A 26,318-nucleotide genomic window follows, 5' to 3' on the forward strand; every position below is an offset into this window, starting at 1 on the left:
AAACTTACTGTGTATTTTTTCTTGAACTTCTGACAAAAATAAAGTTACAATGATTAATACTTTCCCTTTCCATTCTATTTCCCCTCTCTTTATTCTATGATGGGAATAAAAAGTCTTTCCATTTCCATGAAAAACATAGATGTCACTATCCATGCCAAAGTTAAGGGTAAATCTGTGATTACAAATATTTTCAAGAAAATCAGCAAAGACTGTCATGAGTTTAGGCTGAGTTTTCAAATTATTAAAAATCTGAATGTCTTCAATGCTACAAAGATAAGAACCTCGGTAGCATCCTTTCTATACTAAATGAAGAGACCCTGGGGAAGTACAAGTGCGCTGAGTTAGCCAGCCAAGTAAGGCCTTTGGTAATGGCAAGGAATCTGAATATCATGTAACCACCAACTCCCCAGGTGTTCTCCTCCCCTCCCCATTCCCCCCCAGTCAGAATTATCACCAAGCTCCTAAACCTTGACCTTGTCAAGGCTGCCTCCTCCAAATTCCTAGTCTTGCTTGATCCAAATAAGAATCCCATAAAAAACAACTCAACTTTATTGCCTGATTTCAACCAGGGACTCCAGTAGACTTGACCTGTTTCCATCTCTCCCTTTTATTGTGAATATTTCAATTCAATAAAGTTTGTTTGGATCGTTTTCTCTTCACTAATTCCCATTTTGTTTTTTTCTATCATATGATATCCTGCCTCCTAACCAATCCCATTTTCTTCTCAAAAACGTAAGTCATTGACCAGGCCCGGGACTAATGATATTGGTGTCCATCTCTACTTCCTATGGCATGGCTGGATCTGAACCCCCTACTCAGGGATGTTCTGGTAAATATTTAAGAAACAGCTCTCCAAAAAGCATGGCACATTTTAAATTTTAATCTGCAATATTGATATCTTCTCCATCACTTCTATAAAGGGAAACTGGTCACAGAACAATAAATCAAGTTCACATCTGTAGCATTTTCTGATCTTCAGAGTATAAATGCCCATATTGAAAATTTAATGCTCAGCTCTCAGGAGCCAGTGGAACTAACTTTAGCATACCTCAACCCTGACCCAACTTACTTCCTCCCTTCTCCCTGCCAGCAGGGCTATGACTATAGGGGCCTGACCTGAATTCTGTGCCCTTTGTGCTCTTTTTTTTTTTCTGGCCATATGAGGCATATAAGGGAGATCTCTGCTTCTTTTCATACTGTTCCTTGGAATCCTGGATTTCACTCAAACACATATTAAAACAAGCTTCAAATGTTGTTAAAAGGATTTTCAAGTGTTATGGAATTCTCATAACAAACTTGTGAGGTTGATAAGATAATAGATTTATACCTACAAGGGACCTCAGGTGTAATCTAGTTCAACTCTACCCTGCCTTTGTTTCTTTTGACAGATGAGATAACCAAGGCCTAAAGAGATTAAGTGAGGTTCACCAAAATCACACAGAAAAATAAATAAAAGAGGTAGCATTTGAATTCAGGACTTTTGAATTCATATCCAGCATATATTCCATTGCATTACATTGATAAGGTGGTTATTATCTTCATTTCATAGATTGAGAAACTAAAAAGAGATTCAGTATTTCAGCTGATGTCAATCAATTTAGGAAATAAGGATTTTTATCTTGGAGGATGATTTAGGAGCCAAATAATCAAGTCATCTCATTTTATACATAAGAAAATTGAGACCTAGATAGGTTAAACAGCAAAGATTTAAACCAAAGTTTCCTTACTCAAAACTCTGTGTGTATGTGTGTGTGTGTGTGTGTGTGTGTGTTTTCACTATACTAGTAATAGATCTTATTCTTTAACTGAATCTCAGTTTCATCTTCTGAAAAATGGGCATAACACCTTTCCTCTGTACTTCATAGAGTGGTTATGAGAAAAATACTTTGCAAGAATTAATGTGCCGTAAGAGTCTTAATTATTATTTTTAGTATTGAGTTGTTGCTAGGCAATTCTTTAAGGTTATAAATTGCAGAGCATCTACCAACCTGAAAATAATTGGAGGGAATTTCATAACTGAGAGTTCTCTACATCAGCAAAACACACAACGCACAGGATATCCAAAAAGTTTTAAGCTTCAGAAGCTTAAAACTTCACTTAGACTTTCGGGACACTGTATATTATTTGTCTTTATGGTTTAAAAATATTTTTCTATCATAATTGATAAGGGAAAACCCAATAGTTCTTTGAATCAAACCCATTTAAGTTTGAACTCAATACAAAGGAAAGCTTAATGTTTAATATAGTTTTGCGGATTTAGAAAGTAAAGGGCTCAACCAAATGATTTTCTCTTCTAGGTCTTTTCTAGCTCTGATTCAGCAGCTTCCGTAGAAACAGCAAGATTCCTGTGACTGATTAGGCTGTTGCCATTGGAAGCTGCCTAGTACCCTACTCAGAATTCAAGGCCAAAAAGGGTCCATTATTTGTGCTGTGGATTCTGCTACTTGGTATTCACACATCCCTAATGATCTTGGAAAGTATAATGTTTTCTAACAGCTGTAAAGACAAGAGATTCTAACATTCCTAACTATACATAATATCCATGAAATTACATTGAATAATGTAATGATGTGTTATGCTACCATTAACACATTATGAATACCTAATTTGAAAGGTTAATGAAATTGACAAAACACATGTATACTATGTGTATCATCAATACTAGTTAATGACAAATCTCTTGTTTTCATTTGTAAGATGATTGGAATTGGAAAGAATGCATTATAATAACTTTGTTTTTGTCAGAAGTTTGGAAAAAATATGCAATATATTTTTATTTTAATGGAGGGAGTAATTTTATGAGTCACTTGTGTTTTAAGGGGTTAGTCATCCAAATTTAACATTACAAAACACTTGTTATTCTTAAAATTATCTTACTTTTTGTCCTATTGCTTCCATCCATGCACCTTCCACTGTAGCCTAATGGAATGTTCACCATTCCTCCAATATAGAGAGGCAACTAGCTGGCTCGGTGAATAGAGCTCTGGGCCTGGAGTCAGGAAAATCTCCGTTCAAATCTAGTCCCAGACACTAATTAGTTGTGTGACCCTGAGCAAGTCACTTAATCTCTGTTTGTCTTATTCCCCTGGAAAAGGAATGAGCAAACCACTCCAGTATCTTTGCCAAGAAAACCCTATGGACCATATTGTTTATGGGGTCATGAAGACTCTAGAAGACTGAACTACTGAACAACAACAACTTCAGCCTCCAAAATGCCCTAAATTTGTCCAGGGTCAGACAGCTAGTAAGTGTCTGAGGCTTGATTGGAACTAAGGTCTGACTGATTCTAGGCTTACTCTATCCATAATATCACCTAGCTGCCTCTGATTGAAGGAGGGAAAAAGTTCTAATATGAGGGGTGGCCTATGCAAAGACAGAGAAGAAAGAGGTGGGAGATGTGGTTTCATGCACAGTGGATAGCAAATAGGACTGCTTACTTGGAGCATAGAGTGTATATACAACATCATCCTAGAAAGATAGATTGGACCCAGATTGTGAGGGTCCACTGAAATGAGTGTCTGTCTTATGCTAGAGGCAATAAGGAATCACTCAAGTTTTTTGATTAGAGGGATGACACTATTAGACATAGGCTTTGGGATTATCAATTTGGTAGCTCTGTGGAGGATGGATTAGAGAGGGGAGGTCCTGGATGTAGGGAGACCAATTTGGAGAATATTGTAATAGTACAGATGAGAAGTGATGAGGGATTGAACTAAGGGGTGGTTGGGATGAGTGTGGAGAAAACAAGGAAAGAGAATTGGGAATTTATCAGACTACAAAGTTGAGTAAGGTTATATGCTTAAATATCACTCCTAGGCTGAGGACCTGGGAACTGGAAGAATGGTGGTGACCTCAACAGAAAGAGGGAAATCAGGAGGAGTGGAGGACCAAAGATTATGAATTATTTGGGGACATGTTTGAGATGCCTAAGGAAGTTATAGATGGAGATGTTGTCAGACAGCAGGAGATACAGACCTAGAGCTCAGAACAGAGATCAAGACTGAATATACGGAGGGGAAGGGGGTGGAGATTGTCTAAACAGAGCACAAAGAGGGCTTAGAATAGATCCATGAAATGTAACCATAGAGGATGATCCTGAAAAGGAACCTGGGGATTGGTCAGGTAGGAAAAAGGAGAATCGTGGGATAATATTATCGTGAAAAACAAGGGAGAAGAAAGTATCCAAAAGGAGAGGATGGTCAGCAGTACCAGACACTGGAGAAAGGTCAAGAACATGGACTTAGAAAGGGCTAATGAATTTGTTATGATGTATATATACATATATATACACGTATATATGTTTATATACACATACATACGCACACATATATACATACAAACATGTATATATGTGTGTATACACACACACATATATATACATACATGGAGTGAGGCAGAAAACACTTAAGTGTTTAATATGTGTCTATTGCTGTGCTAAGAACTGTGAAGACCAAAAGAAGAGAATAAGGGTCCTTTTCCTCAAAGAGCTTCTATTCTAATAGGGCAAGACAAAGCGTAAAGGGAAACTGAAAAGAGGGGAGGAAAGGAGGAAGGAGGGCACCAGTCAAGAGCAGGAAAATAGAGTAGCCATAAGGAGACCATTTATGTCCTTGGAAAGAGCAGTTTGAGTTGAGTCATAGGGATGCCAGATGATAAAAGTTTGAGAAGTGACTGAGGGGTGAGAAAATTGAAGGTATTTGATGTAGACAAATTTTTTAATATCAGATAAAGTCCAATCCCCCTTCCAGTCCTTTGAACACAGATGTTATATTTGACCTTCTCCCATACTAGCAGTCTTCTCTAAATATCCACAGTTTCTGCAATTGATTCTATCCCAATGTGACATGATCTCATAGCCTTTTACCTCCCTGCTTATTCCCCTTTAGATGATGTCTAATCAATCAATACCCCTCCTGAGATACTGCACTCAGAAATGAATATGATTTCTGAGATATTGGTTTGTTCTGACTGAGGTAGGGCAGGACAAAGAAAGTGATAGGACTATCACTTTCTTTAAGAACATCATGTGTTTGAATTATACTTCCTAATTGTTGTCTTATATATGACAGATGAAATAGTTCAAATACCAGTTCCTATGATGTTGAAAAATTGTAGATCTGTTTTCCACTTGTAAAATGAATCACTCTCATTAGATGACTCCCAAATTCTCTTCCATATCTAGAGATTATGATCCATATGGAGTTTATGAGTGTTAGAATTTGTCATCCTTCTCCTCCTCCTCCATCTCTTCCTCCTCTTTTTTCTCCTTTCCTTTCACCATCTTTCCCCTCATACTGATAGACTTAGAAGTTTTAATATGCTATGGTTTTCCAACTTGAGATGACTTGCTTCTCCTTGTAGTAGGGGAGCAAAAAGAGGAAAAAGAATAATAGAGTATGATTCAGAGAAATACATGATTAATAACTAAGACTGTGAATGGAATGGTCTTACCTATAAAATGGAAGAGAATAGAATAGATTAGAAAGCTGAATCCAACATGATATTTACAAAAAACAAACAAACACTTGAGACATGAAGACTCATGCACAGTTAAAATAAAGAATTGGAGCAAAATCTATCAGGGTTCAGCTGAATTCAATAAAGGCAGGGGAAATAATATTAAAACCTCACTAATAAATACAGAAAAGCAGTAACATTAAACATGTTCCTAAATGGAAAACAATCCAATGAAATTATATTTAATAAGAGAATGTAGAAGAAAGTATTAATTTCTTTAAATGTTAATGACAATGAGACAACACACTAAAAGTTTTTGGATGCAACCAAAGCAAGACTTAGGAGAAAAATTTACATTTCTAAACACGTTCATCAACAAGAGTGAAAGAACAGATTCAATGAATTGGGCATTCAACAACAATAAGAACAACAAAACCATTAAAAAAAATTAAACACCAAAATAAAAACGCTCAAAATCAAAGAACAGATTAATGGAATTGAAGACAATGAGTGAATTAGCAAATAAATGTTGGAGCTGTTTTTTTAAAACAATAGACAAACTGTTAGCTGATTTAATTAAAACGAAGAGGAAAATCAAATTACTAGTATGAAAAATAAAAAAGTGAACAACTGAACAACAACTGAAGAAGGAAAAAAAGTATATGGTTGGAATCCATTTTGCCCAACTACACATGGCATTAAAACTGACAACTTTTATGAAAAGGATGAATGTTTACAAAAATATAAAATACCCAGCATGGCAGAAGAAAGAAAAAGAGAATTTAATAACCCATTAAAAAACTACTAAATTCATTAAAAAGCACATGAAAAATTGGAAAAGCCATAAATTAGCTTCCAAAGAAGATTAAAAACTTGGAACCTCATGTATTTACAAGTAATTTCTACTAAACATGCAAACAATTCTAGTGTATAATAAGTTGCTTTGAAAATAGCAAATGAAATTCTACCAAGTTCCTTCTGTGATACAAGTATTGCCTTAATATCTAAACCAGAGAACATCAAAACAGAGAAAGAAAACTACAGATGAATATCTCTAATGACCACGGATGTAAACATTTTTAATAAAATTTTAGCAAAGAACCTACAATAACATGTCATAGAGATTATACGCTACTTGGATTTATACCAGGAATGCAAGGTTATTTTACTTTTAAGAAAATTATAAACATAATTGACAATATTAATAAAAGCACAGCAAAAATGATCACACAAAAAGACGCAGAAAGACCTTTTGAAAAAATATAATGTTTCTATTTAAAATGCTGCAGAATATTGAGAGAAGTGACTCTTTCCTCAACATGGTAAATGGTATATTTATGTAACCTAAAGCCAATGTTATATCTAAAGAGCCCGATCTACAGTCATTTCCAATAAGATCAGGGATAAAGCAAGAACCCCATACCAAAATAAACTCCAAATAGATTAATGATTAGATGTAAAAAGTAACATTAGAAACAAATCATAGGGGCAAAGAAGTTTTTTGCATATTTATGAATATGGGAAAAGTACAAGAAGGGAAGATCACAGAACATAGAATGTACAATTTTGATTACAGAAAACTAAAAAGATTATGAAGAAAATGATTGTAGCTATAATTAGAATGGAAATGGTTAACTGAGAAAGATCTCTGTAGCGAGATTTTCTGATAAATGTCTCATTTCCATGATGTATAAAATTGACTTAAATTTATAAGATCAGAAACAATTTGCCAATCGATAAATGACAAAAAGATATGAACACATAGTTCTGAAGGGAAGAAATCCAAACTATGTACTGCCATGTGAAAAGAAAAATTCCAAATCACTAATAATTAGAGAAGTATAAATTAAGGCAACGTTGAGGTCCCTTGTCATACCCTTCTTATTGGCAAAACCAGTGATGGTATGTGGATATAGTAGAATACTATTGTGTTATGAAAGTTGAAGAAAGAAATACCTTCAAAGAAACCTGGAAAGACTTGCATGATCTGGTGCAGAGTAAAATGAGCAGAGCCTGGACAATAACTAATATCAACAGAAAAACAAGCAATATTGAAAGACTTAAGAACTCAATGGTCAACCATTATTCCAGAGGACCAATGATGAAAAATGCCTCCCATGTCCTCAAAGAGAGGTGATGGACAAATACACATAATGAAATATGTGTTTTTGAAATGGCCAATATTGGACTGTGTTTAGTTTGACTGTACTTATTTTTAATGAAGGTTCTGTTTTTATTGTCTCCCTTCTCCCCAACTCCCTTTACTCTGAGAGTGTGGAAAGTGTTAAGGAGAAAAAGATAAATGCTTAACTACTGAAAAAATAAAGTTTACATAGTTAGTCAATGGCAAAAGTGAGACTGGAATCTGGGATTCCTAAATCTTTGAATGTTCTTTCTATTATACTGCATTCCAGTCTTGAAAGTACTGTGTATAAAAGGATATGAATTCACTTCCCAAGACTAAGTTCTACAGGCTGTATTCTTTATTAAATTGAATTCTGATTATTAAGATATTAAAATAAAACATCACTACTACCAAAAAGAATTCCTACAAACTTTGAGAAGGTAGCAACATATATTAAAAAACAATTACGTTTATAGAAATGAATTCATAAAGATAACCTTAATACTAGTTTACTTTGGACAATAGAATGCTATCTCATTCAATACTAACCTTGTAAGAAGGATAGGACAGGTATTGTCTTCATTTTTCAGGGTACTGAGGGTCAGAACTGAAATGACTGGATCAAATCACATGGCTCTGATGACTTTAACTTAGGTTATATAATCAAGTGATTTATCAAATCATGGCAACAAAGGAATCATGTAAATTGAGGGCCAGAGGATTCAAGGGACACACTTGAAGACAAATGCTTGCTAAGTATCAGAATGACGTAGTAGAAAGGACTTTGTCAAGACAGAAAGCAAAATACCTGTGTGGCCATGGACAAATCATTTTACGTTTTGGGGGGCTATTTCCAATGGCTATAAAACTCTGAGATTTGACCAGTTGCACCATGGCTGACTCTTATTACACTATATCTTCCGCTTGCAAGTTTAGCGTTCTTTCTATTCTATGACTGACTCACAACATGGTAACCCGACTTAGTAGTCACCAAATCTAATTGACCTATTGAAATCTATATTGATTTAGCTTAAATGAAAACATTCAGGCTGTAAGGAGAAACATATTTTCCTCATTGTCTGGGAGACAATGGTCCAGTAGGCGGGGGCAGTCATCTTAACTAGATTTGATGTAACAGTCAGGATTTGGCAAACACCTTCCTGACACAACAGCCATGCCAGTCACCACTTTTATTATATGTCTTGAGCAATATTGTTTGTAGAGGCATCCATTGAAAACTCTCAGATTCTGAATTCAGTTTTGTTTTTCTTCCCCACAAGCCAATGCTGGTTTGGAAAGCTCTTCTGTCATGCTGATGACGATGCAGTGTCTTGAGAAAATTGCAGAGGCTATGATACATGGTTACATGCTGTGCTGAAAAGAATTTCAGCAAGTAGATTGACACTGAATGACAAATTTTGGTTTGCTGTGGAGGAAGTCATATCTTTGGATATGATGTTTAGTGTCTGGTGGACAGAAGCCAGTATGGGAGAAGAGTTGAGCCAGTATATGAAAATGATGTTAAAGTTCAAAGTGCTAATGTGCCTTCAGATTCTCAAGGTTAGTGAAACAAGAAGGTTGATTCTGGTTTCAAAAAGTCCTTTGGCTCATGAAGCCAAATTCACAGCTGGCAAAATCCTCTCTGTTTCCCTATCTCCTCTCTAATAAAGCCTAGGGAAAACAGTGGGCAACCTGATATTCTGAGTCATAAAGTTATTTGAAAGCATTTTGAAATTTCGATTTTCTTGCAATGTACTTTTCCATATTTATCTTGGTCCTAGGCCTCTAATATAACTGTAAAGTAACAAGATTGACATGTCTTAAAAAAACCTGATGAAATCTGTTTACCTATTGACTAGGGCCTAAGTCACCAAAAATATTTTCTATGGAACAAAATTTGATTCAGTAAATACTTATTAAATACCTACTACTTTGCTCAGTACTGATGATTCAAAGATGGAAAACAACATAAATGTTTCCCTGAAGGAGGTTGCATTCTGATAGAGGCGTTGGTGATATGTGAAAAAACAAGTATGACAGGGGCGAAGGAGACCCAAGTTAGTGACGATGAAATCTTTGAGAGGAATAGAGAAAACCACTTTCATATGAGCAGGAGATAATAATATCAAGACATTTCTATAGTACTAAGGTTTATTTCAGGAAAGATAATGATTCCTGAGCAGATGTCCCTGAAGAAAGAGAATGATTTTAATAAGTAAGGGGTACAAAATGTAGCATGAAAACTATAAAAGGCCAGAGAATATATTCACTTCTTCTGACTATTTTCATATTCCATGTATGGCACTTTAAATCATTTTCCAAACCAACCTTCATTCATTTGATACATATGTATTAAGTGACTCCTATGAACAAGCCCTTGCGATAGGCACTGGGCAAAATATAACATTGATTGACTAGTCCCTACCATATGTGACCATAGTGATTATATGAACGAATAGGATGACTGTAATAGACTATGGCAAAAGAATAAGAGATGTAAAGGTGCTATGAAAATTCAAGAGTGAGGTCACATCTGATTGATGTATTATGTATATATGCATGTCTGATCTTCTGGATCCCAACCTGCAACCCCAGCATGCGAATTAGAACTCATCCCACATATCTATGTTCTCCCTGACTATGTATCATATCTATTTCTCCATCACTGAACAAACATCAGTTATGATTATATATTTGGGAATGTATCTGAATTGAAAACATGCCAATTTTCCTGACATTATCCCTAACAAATTCCTTAATTAATGTGTTGATGCTATCAATAATGTGATTTACCTTTGATTCTAAAACTGGTTATAGGTATGCTCCTAATACCATTGTGGGAAAACAACTTGAAAATTCAGCTAATATATGTTAAATTCATTGGGACATATAGAGAAAAACATTAATTCTGAAGATACTGGCTTCAGCAGCAAAGGATCAAGAAAATTCCAGTGTAGAGTAAGGGCTGACCGTTGAAAGAAAGACCAGCTCCCCAGTTTCTTAGGAACTGCTTTAGTTTTTAGAAAATGTTTGGGAAGGATTCTTTAAAACAAAGACTGAAAACACTTTTTTTAAACATCACAGCTTATAAGTAATTCTTCTACAGAATCTTTCCTGACCCTTATAGCCCACATGATTTATCCATTTTCTGAATTACTCCAGAGAGTCTGAATTATACAGTTTGGGTACCTCGGATCATAATTACATAATATTAGAACTGGATGGGACTTTAAAGATCATCAAGGCCAAATCTCTAATTCTACAGATAAAGAAACTGTGACTCACAGGGGTTACACGATTTATTCAAGATTATATAGTAAGTTAATGGCAAAGCTGGGACCAGAAACCAGGTTTCTTGACTCCTTTTTCACTGTTCATTCCTTTCTCATACTCGAATTTTCTCTTTTTCTCTCATGGATCACCGTTTTATCTCTTCAAATAGATTCTAACCCCCTTGAGCACAATGGAAGGATTTGTCTTTTACTTCTTTTATATCTCTCCCTGCCTCCCCACCGCCCATAGTTTTCATTGGGGTTACTAGACCAGGTAGTAGACTTGACTTGGACTTGGCTTTAGACTCCACTTGGCTTGGAGTCATGAAGACACATCTCCCTGAGTTCAAATCTGGTCTCAGACTTTACTAGCTATGTGGCTAAGTCACTTAATCCTGTTTGCCTCAGTTTTATCATCTGTAAAATAAACTGGAGAAGGAAATGGCAAACCACTCCAGTATCTTTTCCAAGAAAACCCAAATAGAGTCATGAAGGGTCAGACATTACTGAAAAAGGAGTGGACAAGTAATTTTTCTCTCAGTAGTGGACACAGAATCTGCTTTGTAAAAACCACTTAATTGAAATACAGAATACTTGTGTCTATATTTAATAATATTGTTTTTAATTGTCTATGATATCTTTAATAATAATACAATTTCCAGTTTTATGTTTCTTGACATTTTCAACATTATTATGCCTTATCTGAAATTATGATTGCAACTCCTACCTTTTTAGTTAATTAAAACATAATGGATTATATTCTGTGCTATAATATTCCCTCCACATGTGTCTTTATGTTTTAAATTTGCTTCTTGTGAATAATAAGACACTATTTAAATCCAATTTTCCATTCTTTTTATTGAGGATTTTGATGCATTTACATTTAATGTAAAATTGTAAAATTTCTGATTTATTTCATTTGATACTTTTTTTGCTTATAAATGTATTTCTGTACACACATGTAATTAGCAACTGGTAGATCTGGGTGGTAAGGTAGAGAAGATTCAAAGATCACTCTGAAGTATGAATTTGCATGATTTTGAGACTGGTGGGCCCCTCAACAAGTGTAGAGAAGGTAGAGGAGGGATATGTTTAGTGAAGAAAATAATAAAGTTCTTTTAGGACATGTTGAGATTGATGTCAACAGAACATTGAGGAAAGATATAGGCAGATCTTTGTTCACTGAGGACTGAATTTCAGGAGGCAGGTTTGTAATTTCTATACAGATTAATATCAAAATTTGAATCTTCAGCCCTTGCCTTTATTATATTACAGATCTGCGTCTCCAAATGTCTACAACAGAGGTGCCATTGGCCTACAACACTCCTTAACATGAATCAAATAAGATTAAAATATCTTTAGGAAATATTTAGCAAAATAAATAAAAATATAACCAAATCTCTCTCTCTGATATATATATATGTGTATATATATGTATACATACGCACACATATATATGTATGTGTATATGTATATATGTATATAATTACATTTTAAAACTAAGTTAATATGCAGCCCTTGGGGATACTTATTTATGATTTAGTGGCCCTCATTTTTATTTGAGTCCGACACCTCTGGTCAATGAGACATCTCCCTCTAAATGTCCCACTGACACGTCAAACTTGGAAATTGAACTGATAGCTCAGGAGAGAATTAAGGTATAGATATCTTGGTTTGAAAGTCATCTGCATAGAGATTAAGTATTAGATATGGGTGATATTGCCAAAGGAGAGAATATAGGAAAAGAGTGGAAGAGGGTCATGGACAGAACCGTGGTAAACATGCCATTATCAAGAGGAGAGAGAAGAGCCAAGAAAGCCAAGATAATAAATACTTCTGCCATCAAGGGCCTTATAAAGTCTGGTATAATAGACAGCATAGTAGAAAGAACACTGGACTTGGAAGTATTTGGAAGACCTGGGTTTGAGTCCTCAATGACTAGTTCTGTAACCTTAGGCAACTGACTGAACTCTGAGACTCAGGTATTTTTAAAATCTGTATAAGGAGGCTAAAATTACTTTTTACCACCGAACTCATGACATGACGAAGATCAAATAGGAAAATTTATGTAAAACACTTAGTAAACTACTAATGCATATAATATGCACACACACACACAACTCCCATATATACACCGTATACTAGTATGTATGTGTAAATATCTAGCTGTGTATAGCACATATATGCATATGCATATGTATAGATATACTGTACTATGGAATTTATGATATTATGAAGATCAAATGAAATAATATGAAACTCTTTGTAAATAGAAATATTATATTCATTTCAGCTACAACTATAAGGAATCTGTTACTTTATGATTCTTGGAAGATCCTTGTAAAATAAGGAGGATAAGTAACTCCATTTTATAATGACAAACTTGTGACTCAGGAAAGTGAAATTGATCTTCAGTAATAATGAAGAAAGTCATAGTGTCCTGTTGTTCCAGTCTGTGGTGGGAGAAGCCTGCCAAACAGGTGGAGCAGAAAGGAGTGGAGCAGGAATGGTGGAGCAGAGCTGAGTTGGACACAGCAGTTAGAACTGAAGGAGAGAGAGGAGGCAGGCAGTGAGCTGTGGGTGTTTGTAGGAAGGCCCTAGCACGAGGAAGGTTTGCGGATGGTAGTGTTCCCTGCACTGCTATTGTATATAGATTTCTTTGTTGCTATGATGGATCTGGCTTTCTGGTGTTTAAATAAAGGTTTTGGTTCTGTTCCATGTGAAGAGTCTGTTAAATTTTGTGATTCAGAATTACAGTGGTGTATTCATAGCCACTATAGGCGCTATGAATATCACATTGGCACTACAGTCCTGAACTAGATTAAAATATAATTGGGAAATTTTAGAGTTTGATACCATTGATGTACAATGTCATTGAATGAAGAAATGAGTTGTATATCCAAGAATCTCTGTCTAGAAAAATCTCTTCTGAAAGGTAAATTATGTATATATGAATGGATTTACCTTGTCATGACTCCTTATACTGATGTTTGTATTTTCAAAATAATGACTCATTATAGAAGCGTTAGTATTGAAATATAGCCAGAGTATCACAATGTATTTAATAGACATGTTAGTTTGATTTAATTGATTTTAGTCTTAATCATCAACTCCTCACCCTCTCTTCACCTCTCTCCTCCACCTCCCCATACACATGAATTTACTATCACACTTCAGTTTTCTGGGAGCTCATTGATCTGTGTTCTTCCTTATAACATACCCCAGCCACCAGTTACCTGTTAAGTATCCTTCTCCTCACTGTCCCCTCAACTGGAAGGTGAAGGAAGGAAAAAGAAGGCAAAACTCTGGTCAGTCAATTCTGATGCTGTTTAGAAGTCTTGGTAGAATGTTCACTAAAGTTTTAGAAACTTTAGCATAACTTTGGCTCAGTGAAGTGTTTGATTTTCTTTCTCATCTACTATGTTCTGCTTTGGGTTATAGTTATTTTTGTATATGTGGTATATGTAAGAAGCCATAAAGCCTTCCTCCATTGCCTCATCAGGGCCATTAGATAACCCCAGAATATTATAGACTTGCCCAAGGGTCACTCAGCTAATAAATGAGGTAGAATTTGAATTTATATCTTCCTGCCTCTAAGTCCAGTGCTTTTCCCACAAATAAAAGTCAAGCTCTTTGAAATAATGAAATTAGATGTGTATCACTGAGTTTATATTATGAACTCCTCCTGAGGGCAGAGTCTGTATTTGATGCATTCTTGTATCCCCCTCCCATTCCAGTATTCTGTCACAACATGGAGCACAGCCTAGATTCTAGAAAGCTGTGACAGTAGATCAGAAGGTCTGGCAGATTCCATTAAATTGAAAAGGCTTTGGGGCAGCCTTGGTGACAGAGCCTATGTCTCATCAGAGGACCAGTCAGGCTGAACTCAAGGGAGATTCTTCACCAGGGAGCTGGCCATCAGCTTACTTGGTTTGGTCATAGAAGCCCAACAAGCTGCCACTTAAGGTGTGGAGGAGTTGTGATCCAGGAATAGTGCTTATGTGGGTAAAAACACAAATACACAGGATTAAAATAAGAACTATCCCCCTCAACATTTACAGAAGGCTCAACAATATTTGTTGAATGAGTGAGTTCTTAAATTAAACTTATTTTGGTACTTCAAGGACCTGTTATTTTAACAGTATAGGCAATCCCTCCAGAATTTAGCGGATGGTCTTTGAGAGTTTCTGTGGCCAAACAAATTTACTACCCTGCAGCCAAGCTGATAATGAGCCTCTCCAAATTTAGCTAGGCTAGTCCTCAGATCACATTCATATAGTCTGTTACTGGTTCTATATTAGAGGGTTTTCCTGATGGGTAGGACCTGCCAGGGCTTGTGCTTGACTGGCAAAACTTTCTGAGAACCCAGGATCACCTCTGACAAGATATCACATTGGGGTATTAGTGGAGGAAAAATTAATGATGTAATGCAATTAGCAATTAAAAGTAGTAGAGCTAAATCTAAGAATTCAAGAACCAGAATTCTTCAGGTGTTCTTAAAAAATGTTCTGGGGTCCATGAAAGCTAAATTTGTTTTTTACAAGTTTATTTCAATATAATTGATTTCCTTTCAATCCTAGCATTTTATTTTCTTGATTTAAAAACATTATTTTGAGAAGGGGGTCCTTAGACTTCACCAGGTGACTAAAAGGGTACATGTAAAATATAATGCTAAAGATTCCTTTTTTAGATGAGACCCTAGACTTGGTAAGGATCTCTCATTATTTGAAAAATGGATAGATATAGGACATATTCTATTTACAACAGAGAGCTTGAATAGAACCACAGGATTTAGAACTGGAAAAGGGTCTTAGACATCATTCAGTACAAATCCTTCATTTTACAGAGGAAACTAAAACCCTGAGAGAGAAAATGATTTACCCAAAGCTTCATGGGGAGAAAGTAGAGAGCTGGAATTTGAACTGATGTCCTGTCTACAAATTCAGGGATCTTTTCATCCTTTGTACTATGAGTGAAAATAACTCATCCAACTTTATGTGAAATATCTGTAAATCAAAGACACTTCATCTCTAAGAACTACTCTGCTACTCTGGGCAGAAGGTTAGACATGGAAATGAAATATTTTAGGTGGGATTAGCAGGAAAATCCCAATATTGTCCCCTCAAGTTCTTTCTTCTTGTCTCAGTTACAAATCAATCTCTTCTGTTATTCATTGTGTGCCTGAGAATCTGTGCCTTAAAATCAAATCTCTTGAATAAAGTAAAATGCTTTCTTTAAAAATATGTTCAAGACTTGGGATTCTAAGGCATCTCACATAAATATAATTTTTTTTGTTAACCATTTACCTTCACCGAAAATCACCAGCTTTAATCAGCCCTTCTAAGTGGTGATAAAATGCTATCAGGAGTCTGGAGAGATTGTCGGTGACAGGTGACAGGGGTTTTCTAATGACATTAGGTCTCTGGAAGAAGAGGGCTATGGTTTTATTGGGAAATAATTGGATCTGTTGTTTGCATTTGTAGCTGCTATCACTCTCTGATCGCTCATTCCCTGGGAGTCTCATTTGTAAATAATTACTTGACAGAAAAGAGAGCTGGCTGGAAAATTCAGAGTGCTGAGGTGAAGCCAGGCCGGGGAGAACAGACTTTATACTGAAAGGGCAAGTGCCCAATGGCTCCAATCGCAATTTTTCATCTCTCAGCAGTTAGTGCCTAATAAGGTCCCTAGTTAGAGAATCATACTCTCAAGTTCCTGGAATAGGCGGACATACTTAGCTAGTCATTAGTGGTACTGCTCCGTGCAGCTGGGTTTTTCAGACTGCTGATAAAATACTTTGCCTTTTTTCCTTTTTTTCTCCTCTCTTTTCTTTCTTTAAAAAAAAAAAAAGTGCCTTTCCCCCTTTTTAGCCAGAGGGGTGGTAGAGAGGTCCTAAGTTATATCCTCTGGCAAGTAATGAATACTTGTCATGGCTTGGTGTTGGGGAGAAGTCTTGTTCAGATACATAACTAGGAACTTTTATTCTTAGGGCAAATATTGCAAAAATTATGTCTGGGGCAAGTGAAAGCCTTGAGTTGAGTGAGGGGAAGTAGGACACTGCCTTTGGTGTAGAGTGTGTGCGTGCGTGTGTGTGTTTGTGTGTGTGTGTGCGTGGCGGGGAGGTGGTGGTGATGGGAATGAAAGAGGACACAGAGCCTGTAACACTTAACCAAGTGCTTGGGATGTTATGGGGGAAGACCATAGGGCTTACATGATGGAAAAGGTTCTTACCACAGCCTTCCCCTTGGTAGCTTCCTCTTTTAATAAATTGTTCCTGCTAAGTGCTATGTCCTATGGTTTTTATGATGCAGAAAGACTGCATGTGATATCAGTACCCCCTAAATTCAACATTCTTTAAGCTGGGTGCCCAGGGATAAAGGCCCAATTGTCCTGCCCTAGTCATATGGCTCTAGGTATGTTGGTTGAGGATTTTAGCTGGACTAGCAAAGTCGATTATAAGATTGCAGATTTAAAGTTGGAAGGGGGAGAGACTTTTGAAATCACAATGTTCAACTTTCCCTTTTTACAAATGAGGAGACTGAGGCACAGAGATAGTAAATGATTCACCAGAGGGTATACAGGTAGCAAGTAGAAGAACCAGGGCTTGAACCCAGGTGCTCTAACTCTGAATTCCATGTACAACATTTGCCACTGTACCACATTCCTGACCATTCCATTCACGACCATTCCATCAAATGAATCCCTACTCTTTCTCAGAGCCATGTGGGTGGCACATATGTACTGAAAGCTCCAGTTTAACTAGATAGTCTGTTTCTTGCCTACTTGCATTTTTCTACTCTCCTGTCATTGGGATGAACTATATCCCTCACTGCCAGGACTGAGCTCTCAGGTGGCATTGGTGATCATGAGAAACTTTCATGATGCACTGGGCCTCCAAAACTGCCCTGGGCTGCTGAGGGCTGAAATGATTTTTTAGATAAATGTGTGTGTAGCTTTCTGAGATGCCTAATGAGAGACTACCAGGAAAGAGCACTTAATAGCTGACTGAGCCAATGAAAATGTGCCCAAGAGGGCCAGAAGAAATATATCAAAGACATTTTGAAGGACAATTGGAAAAGAGTATAATTTCCCCATATCACCTTGGCAGCAAGATTTCTTTGTAGCTGATCTAAAATGAGGACAGCAGCAGTGCCCAAGGGCAGGGTATTTGTCTGAAAAAAATGAGTATCCTGTTAGTTCTGGAAAATAAGTTAGTATGTGGGTATACACACTGAACCTCAAGTGCTCTACCCCCTCCCCCAGGCCCTGCAGTAGAATTTTAAAATCAGGTTCTCTCTTTTTAATTGAGTAGACCACATAATTCTAAATATACATTGTCCCCAAATATGGACTGCATCTCTAAAAGGAGATCTCTTTAAAAGAAGAAAATAGATTACATGAATGAACAAATGAGTGAATGAATTAATAAAAAAAAAAGACAAAAACATTATATATTTACCATGTGTCATGGCTGTAAACTGTGACATACAGTAGGAATACAAATATCAGAGAAGGCTAGTCCTTGGTTTCAAGGTGCTTACATCATAATGGGGGGAACCACACATGTCAGAGAGTAATGGACAGAGAAGTCTGTTTTGGTCTTGAAAGTCACGGGGATGGTGAATGAAGTCTATTGTTGGTCCCTTTCCACAGACAATGATTATATCAATTTAATTATTGTTCTCAGACTAAGAGGTATATACATACAACAACTACCCCTCTCCCCAAGTATATTCACCACTGTAGTGAAGCAAAGGGAGTCAGAAGACCTAGGGTTCAAATCCTGGTTATGCCACTTATAGATTTAGAGCTGGACCAAAATGAAGACATAACTTGACCGAGGTCACATAGGTAATGAGTTGCGGAGATAGGAGCTCCCCAAATAAGCACTCTTTCCCCTGATCTGCCTACGTTATGTGTGTGTGACTTTGGAGAATTCATGTCACCTCTCCAGGTCTCAGTTTCTTCATCTGTAAAATGAGGGCATAGATAACTTCTAAGGGGCCTTCTGGAATTAAATCCATGATCCTGTGCTTCTAAGCCTTTTAACCTTTCTGGGTTTCCACAGTGATAATATATAAATGATCTCTAAGATCCTTCCTTCCTTCCTTCCTTCCTTCCTTCCTTCCTTCCTTCCTTCCTTCCTTCCTTCCTTCCTTCTTTCTTTCTTTCTTTCCTTCTTTCTTTTTCTTTCTTTCTTCCTTTCTTTCTTCCTCTTTCTAGATTTAGCAGGCACTTTCCCAAGAGTTTGATTTCTACATTTTCTCCCCATCTCTGCCCTCTGCCCACCCCAAAACAGAATACATTCTGATTACCATTCTTCCAATTTCCTCTTCCTCCTATCACACCCCTCCCTTCTCTTATTCCCATCCCCTTTATTTTCTTGTAGGGCAAGATAGATTTCTGTACCCCATTTCCTGTATGTCTCATTTCCCAGTTGCTTGTAAAAACAGTTTTTTTTCCAAATTTATTTATTTATTTTTAGTTTTCAACATTTATTTCCACAAGATTTTGAGTTTCAAATTTTCTCCCCATTTCTCCTCTCTCTGCACTCCAAAACACTGTGTATTCTGATTATCCCTTCCCCCAATCTACCCTCCTTCTATCGCACCCCTCCCTTCCTTTATCCCCATCTTCTCTCTTTTCTTGTAGGACAAGATAGATTTCTATACCCCATTGTCTGTATTTCTCATTTCCCAGTTACATGCAAAAACAATTCTCAACCTGCATTCCTAAAACTTTGAGTTCCAATTTCTCTCCCTTCCTCCCTCTCCACCCAGCCCCACTGTGGAGGTAAGTAATTCAATATAGGCTATATATGTGTAGTTTTGAAAAAGGCTTCTATAATAATCATGTTGTGAAAGACTGTATTTCTCTCCATCCTATCCTGCCCTCCCATTTATTCTATTCTCTCTTTTGACCTTATCCCTCCTCAAAAGTGTTTACTTCCAATTACTCCCCTCCTCTCATTTGCCATCCCTTCTATCATCCCCCTGGACCCCATTTATTCCCTTCTCCCCTACTTTCCTGTAGTATAAAATAGATTTTCATGCCAAATTGGGTGTGCATGTCATTTCCTCCTTAAGCCAAATGTGATGGGAGTAAGCTTCAGTTTTTCCCTCACCTTCCCCTTTTCCCCTCCATTGAAAAAGCTTTTCCTTGCCTTTTTTTAATGAGAGATAATTTGCTCCATTCTGTTTCACCATTTCTCCTCCCAATATATTCCTCTTACCCCTTAATTTTATTTTTTTAGATATCATGCCTTCCTATTCAACTCCCTCTGTGTCCTCTGCCTCTGTGTGTGTGTGTGTGTGTGTGTGTGTGTGTGTGTATAATTCCTCCAACTACCCAAATACTGAGAAAAGTTTCAAGACTTACAAATATCATCTTTCCATATAGGAATGCAAACATTTCAACTTTAGTAAGTCCCTTATGATTTCTCTTTACTGTTTACCTTTTCATACCTCTCTTGATTCTTGTGTTTGAAAGTAAAATTTTCCATTCAGTTCTGGTCGTTTCAACAAGAATTCTTGGAAGTCCTCTGTTTCATTGAATGACATTTTTTCCCCCTGAAGTATTATACTCACTTTTGATGGGTGATTTATTCTTGGTTTTAATCCTAGCTCCTTTGACCTCTGAAATGTTATATTCCAAGCCCTGCGATCTCTGAATGTAGAAGCTACTAGATCTTGTGTTATTCTGATTGTATTCCCACAATACTCAAATTGTTTCTTTCTGACTGCTTGCAATATTTTCTCCTTTACTTGAGAGCTTGGTAATTTGGCTACAATGTTCCTAGGAATTTTCCTTTTGGGATCTCTTTCAGGAGGTCATTGGTGAATTCTTTCAATATGTATTTTACCCTCTGTTTCTAGAGTATCAGGGTAGTTTTCCTTAATAATTTCTTGAAAATGATGTCTAGGCTCTTTTTTTATCATGGATTTCAGATAGTCCAATCATTTAAAAATTATTTCTTCTGGATCTATTTTCTAGGTCAGTTGTTTTTCCAATGAGATATTTCACATTTTCTGCTATTTTATCATTCCTTTGGCTTTGTTTTATAAGTTCTTGATTTTTCATAAAATCATTGGTTTCCATCTGCTCCATTCGAATCTTTAAGGAATTATTTTCTTCAGTGAGCTTTTGAATCTCCTTTTCCATCTGACCAATTCTGCTTTTTTAGGGTATTCTTCTCCTCATTTGCTTTTTGGATCTCTTTTGCCATTTGGTTTAGCCTATTTTTAAAGTGTTATTTTCTGCTGCATTTTTGGGGTCTCCTTTAGCAAGCAGTTGACTCATTTTTCATAATTTTCTTGCATCACTCTTTCTCTTCCCAATTTTTGCTCTACTTCTCTTACTTGATTTTCAAAATCCTTTTTGAGCTCCTCCATGGCCTGAGAACAAATAACATTTTTCTTGGAATCTTTGGATGCAGCAGCATTGACTTTGTTGTCTTCTTTTTTTATGTTCTGGTCTTCCTTGTCACCAAAGTGAGATTCTACAGTCTGATTCTTTTTCAAGTTTTTGCTCATTTCCCCAGCTATTTACTTGACTTTTGAGCTCTTTGTGAGGGTAGTTCTCTGCTTCCAGTGGGGGTGGGGGGTATACTGTCAGCTGCTCAATCCCCCTACAATCCAAAAACTGTTGCTGTTGCTGTCCCTGCTGCTGCAGGTAGCTGCTTCAGGTTCCTCCTCCCCCTCTGCAGCCCTGGGACTGGGGCCTGACCCCTCTCTTCTCTCATACAGGTCCCACAGGTTTTTTTTTCTATTGCCCTTTCAATGTGGTCTCAGTGTTTTGAAGTCGTGAACTCTGGAAACCTCCACAGGTGCCTGAGATTCCATCCCCTCAAGGCCTGCTCAGGTCCTATTTGTGCTGGTGCAGTCCATGCTGCACTGTGTTCTACTCCCAGCATGGCCTGATAGATGCTTCCCATCTACCTTCCAGGCTGTCTTGGGCAGGAGATTTATTTCACTCCATTATTCTGTGGGTTCTGCAGCCCTAGAATTTGTTTACAGCCATTTTTATAGATATTTTGCTGGGTTTGTGGGGAGAGCATTTGCAAGTCCATGCTGTTACTCCACCACCTTGGCTCCACCTTAGGTCCATACTAATTGTAAGTCCTTTGAGCTATGACCATCCAACCACTTTGTTTTGGAGACCCAGAGTGTCCTGTCTTCAGAAGTTCACATGGCCTCTTTCTGAAAAAGCCGTTTACTTGTCCTCTGTGCCCATATACTTTCACTTATTGCCCTTGTTTTCTTCCAGGGTGGTTTACTGTAAAGAATGTTGGACTTTGGGTCAGAAGACCTGTGTCCATATAATATTTCTACCACTCACTACTTGTATTAGAATGGGCAATTCATTTACCCTTGCTGAACTTTGACTTCATTGTCTAAAAAGTGAGGGAGTTAGATTAAATGACAACTAAGATCATTTTCTGCTCCAAATACTATAATTCAGATTTTCTGCTCCAGGGAGCCCCATTGTATTTGCAAGTAGCTGTCCAAGGTGGTCATCTGTCTTTTAAGTAGAGAGTAGCACTTTAAGTTTCTATCTGTCACTATGCATCTGTGCAACCATGTATGTATATATCTAATCTGTCATCTATCTATCCTTTTCCTTCTCCATCACCATCTTCATCTTTCTTTATGTATCCATTAGGTTGTCACATATCTTTTTTCTTTCTTATTTATCTTATGTTATAAGCAGCTAGGTGACATAGTGAATAGAGTTCTGGACCTGGAGTCAGGAAGATGAGTTCAAATCTGATATCAGACATTTATTAGCTGTATAACTCTAGTCATTTCCCTTAAGTGCTATCTGCCCCAGTTGCCACATCAGTAAAATGGGGTTGATTATAGCACTTACCTCCTAAGTTGTTATGAGGATCAAATGATATATTTGGAAAGCATTTTGGAAACCTTAAAATTCTATGTAAATGTAAAACATCATTAATCATCTTTTAAAATACCATTTATAAGTTATTTATCTTTATCAAAATATCATTGATTTATCTTGCCCATATACTTATGACCTCTCCATAAGCTTTCAGCTATAATTAATATCTATCTATATTTGTCTTCTCTCTAGCATCTGTTAACTATTTACTTTCTGTCTGTATATCATAATTATCAGTACACTCATCCTCAACATTGTCAGTAATAACTTGCCTATATTTTCTCCTCTATGCCTGTTCTTTTTTTCTCTCCTTGTCAGACCCTTTTTTATCTTATAAGCTAGAGCTTAAGACGAATATCTTATAGGGAATTTTCATAAATAACTTCACAATTCTATAACCTATCAGTACATCTCAAATTTATGTCTGTCTCTCCTGCCTCAATCCATTCTCATAATTCTGAAATGTAGCAGTATAAATTTATGTTGAATCAATGCAAAAGTCTTCTCTATGAAATTAGAGTTCCTTAAAAGTAGGAACCATATGGAATCCATTTTGTGACCCCCCTCAAGTGCTACAACACTGGAAAACTTGAACTGAATAATCTTTTTGCCCAGAATTATTCCTACACTGATCTCGAGTTTGCAGGAGTCAGGCCTTTTCAGAAGAACGGAAAATGTTCTACCTCCTGGTCTATTTTCCTGTTAAATATCCATGTGTCTCTGGACATTTAGGTAGCGTGGAAGAATAATGTTCATATGAAATGCTTAATAAATGTTTATTTACAATTTGAACACATGATCTCAAAAGAATCATAATTGCACATGGACCAAAGGCTAAAGGAAATATTCTTAGAGGATGTAAATAGGCTATAACACATTGTCATTGAAAGCATGTGAAGTGATCTAGAAAACATAATAAAGGGCACGTATTGCTGGAAATAGGTATGAATTGTTCATGCAATATGAGTCAGGTGATAATGAATGGAAAGCTTGAATAATACACTGAGATCCAGGAGAAGTTGGATATACTTTATATATCCAGAGAAATACTTTAATGAATTGGTTAAAGCCTCCACTGACAAGGTTCTTATAGCATGAGGAATCCAGATGGGTCATAATCTATACCCATATAGGTTCTTTCCAGTATGGACAGAGTAGTGAACTGGAGGTTTCAAATATGGCTTCTAATTCTTATTCTTCTACTTGTTAACTTATATGACTTTGGACAAGTTGTTTGAGCTCTTTGTACTCCATCTTCATCAGCTAAGAAGAAGGCTCAGGAAAGTAGAATAGGGATTTCTGCACTATACCTGGAAATCTATACTCCAGTGCTAGTCTCACACCCTAGTATCCAAATTTTCCTGTTTAAGATTTAATTTTAGTCCTTCAGTATTTATGTATTTCAGTTACCCATTATTTAATTGGCATTAGTAATCCTTCCTATCAATGAAGATTATAGCTCCCCTATGGGAGATCTAAGAGATTTTCTGTAAATAAATTAAAAAAAAAATAACACATGGCCCTTGGGTCCATTTGATGATAAGCCCCTCTAGATTTAGCTAGGCTAGATCATGGATGAGAGATGCACAGTTCATCCCTGGGTCAGGAACAAAGCCTTTTTAGCTTGGTAGTATTTGTTAGAGCTTCATCTCTACTGTCCTTGCCTCTAAGAACACGAGATCAGCTAAATTCTATAATGATTCATCAGAGTTAGATTTTTCATTAAGGTTTATTATGCAAAGATTTTCATTATAACTGTAGATGTCATCCTTCATTTTTGAAGAGGGCCGAGGGCATTATGGGGTGATGTCTTGATTTGTGTGCAAATTGGATTCAAATGAGGCAAAGTTGTACAGTCATAGGCCTCACTATTCCTGAGTCATTGAAGTCCAGTGGCTAGACAAAAGTCAAGATGACTGGTGATAGCTTGGGATGCATTGGAGACCTTGATATCTTTGATGTCAGACCAACCTTTAAGTGATCCACAGTGCCTAGCTTCAGCTGCCTTCATGGCCTTTGGAACAAATTGTTCTCATCTGCCTATTCCTCCAAAGAAAATCTTTATATGCTTGGGGTAGACACCTCCCTAACTCACCAATGAGTTTGAGGCCTATTAGTTACCCTTAACCTGTCTGCTGAAACAGTTTTACTAATGTGGCTACTGCACATGCTATAGCTTCTTGGAGTTATGGGTAAAAGTTGAGTACCAGGTAGACACCAAATATGGCCGAGCAGCTCTGAAAAGGGTTCAGCAAGACCTTATACCAGAGATGCTACTCCTCCTTGAACACCCCACATACTCCAAGATACTAGACATAGAGTTGGAAGAGATTTCCTCAGAGGCCATTTAGTCTAGTACCATTTTCTGGATGAGGGTTGTTAATAATGACTTGCTCAAAGTCATACAGCTACTTAGTGTCAGAGGCATAGGATTTGAACCCAGGTCCTTTGACTCCAGAGTGAGTATTGTTTTCACTGTACTAGGTTGGTGGCAATGCACTCTTAAGTAAATGCTCTCTTAAAAGAAATTCCCTCATAAATTTTGGTCCTCCAATTGTGCATTCAGATCACAACTTAGTCACATTTTTCTCATCACGTGTAACTCTTGTTCATATTCCATAAATCTTCTATAGGTGGTTCATTCAAAGTGCTAGGGGCCTTCCTGTAGATATCTTCACATTACATGGGTATTAGTGAAGCCCATGAGATATCTCTGTATTTTCATTTGTAGCTCTTTGACTAAACCACTTCTTTTTCTGGTCATTTTTTTTTTGTTATAGCACATTATCAATAATGATTTATATCATTATATGATATATTAATCTTTAATAAATAAATATCATTGTTATTTAAATTGTTGGTAATGTACTGAAGTCTAAATATTTCCTTCATATATATCTTCATAGTCTTTTGGATACCTTGAAATTTTAGTTATTTGGAAATTGTACCATTCCATGACTCGTACTCATACAATATTATCAAAGGAATATTAATACCACAACAAATATTGCTTTCTTCCTTTTATTTTTATGGGTTTGTCAACTATATATATATATATATATATATATATACATATATATACATATGTACAAACATATAGAAATACATATAGGCATATATAATGTGCAAATATGTGTGCATGTATGTCTATATCCATCTGTCTACTGAAATGGACTCTGGTGTGCAGCACACTGAGCCTGGTGGGCTGCATGAAGTGCAATAGGTTATTTATGTAATTACATATAATATTCTGGGCAATTTCCTGCCTTCTCTGACCTTTTTTCATGGACACTGTTTCCTATTGGTTAAATTAATTTCCATAGGAAGTAAAGATATTAGTATCTCTTTATCCATTTCTAGTTTTTTTTAAGTCAGTGGTTAGTTAAAATAAGTCATGCTGGAATATTTTGATCTCTTCCTTCCCTGTTTGATGAGTTCTCTCTGAGCAAATAGATGATTCAGGAAATAACTCTCAAGTTCACCATTACTACACTTAGGAAATATTGGCCTGTTTTTGATTTAGGTAATGGTGGCTCAAAATACTTTAATCCAAATGCAACAATTCTAAA

The sequence above is a fragment of the Notamacropus eugenii genome, chromosome 1, assembly GCF_028372415.1.
Source record: "Notamacropus eugenii isolate mMacEug1 chromosome 1, mMacEug1.pri_v2, whole genome shotgun sequence".
Taxonomy (NCBI): Eukaryota; Metazoa; Chordata; class Mammalia; order Diprotodontia; family Macropodidae; genus Notamacropus; species Notamacropus eugenii.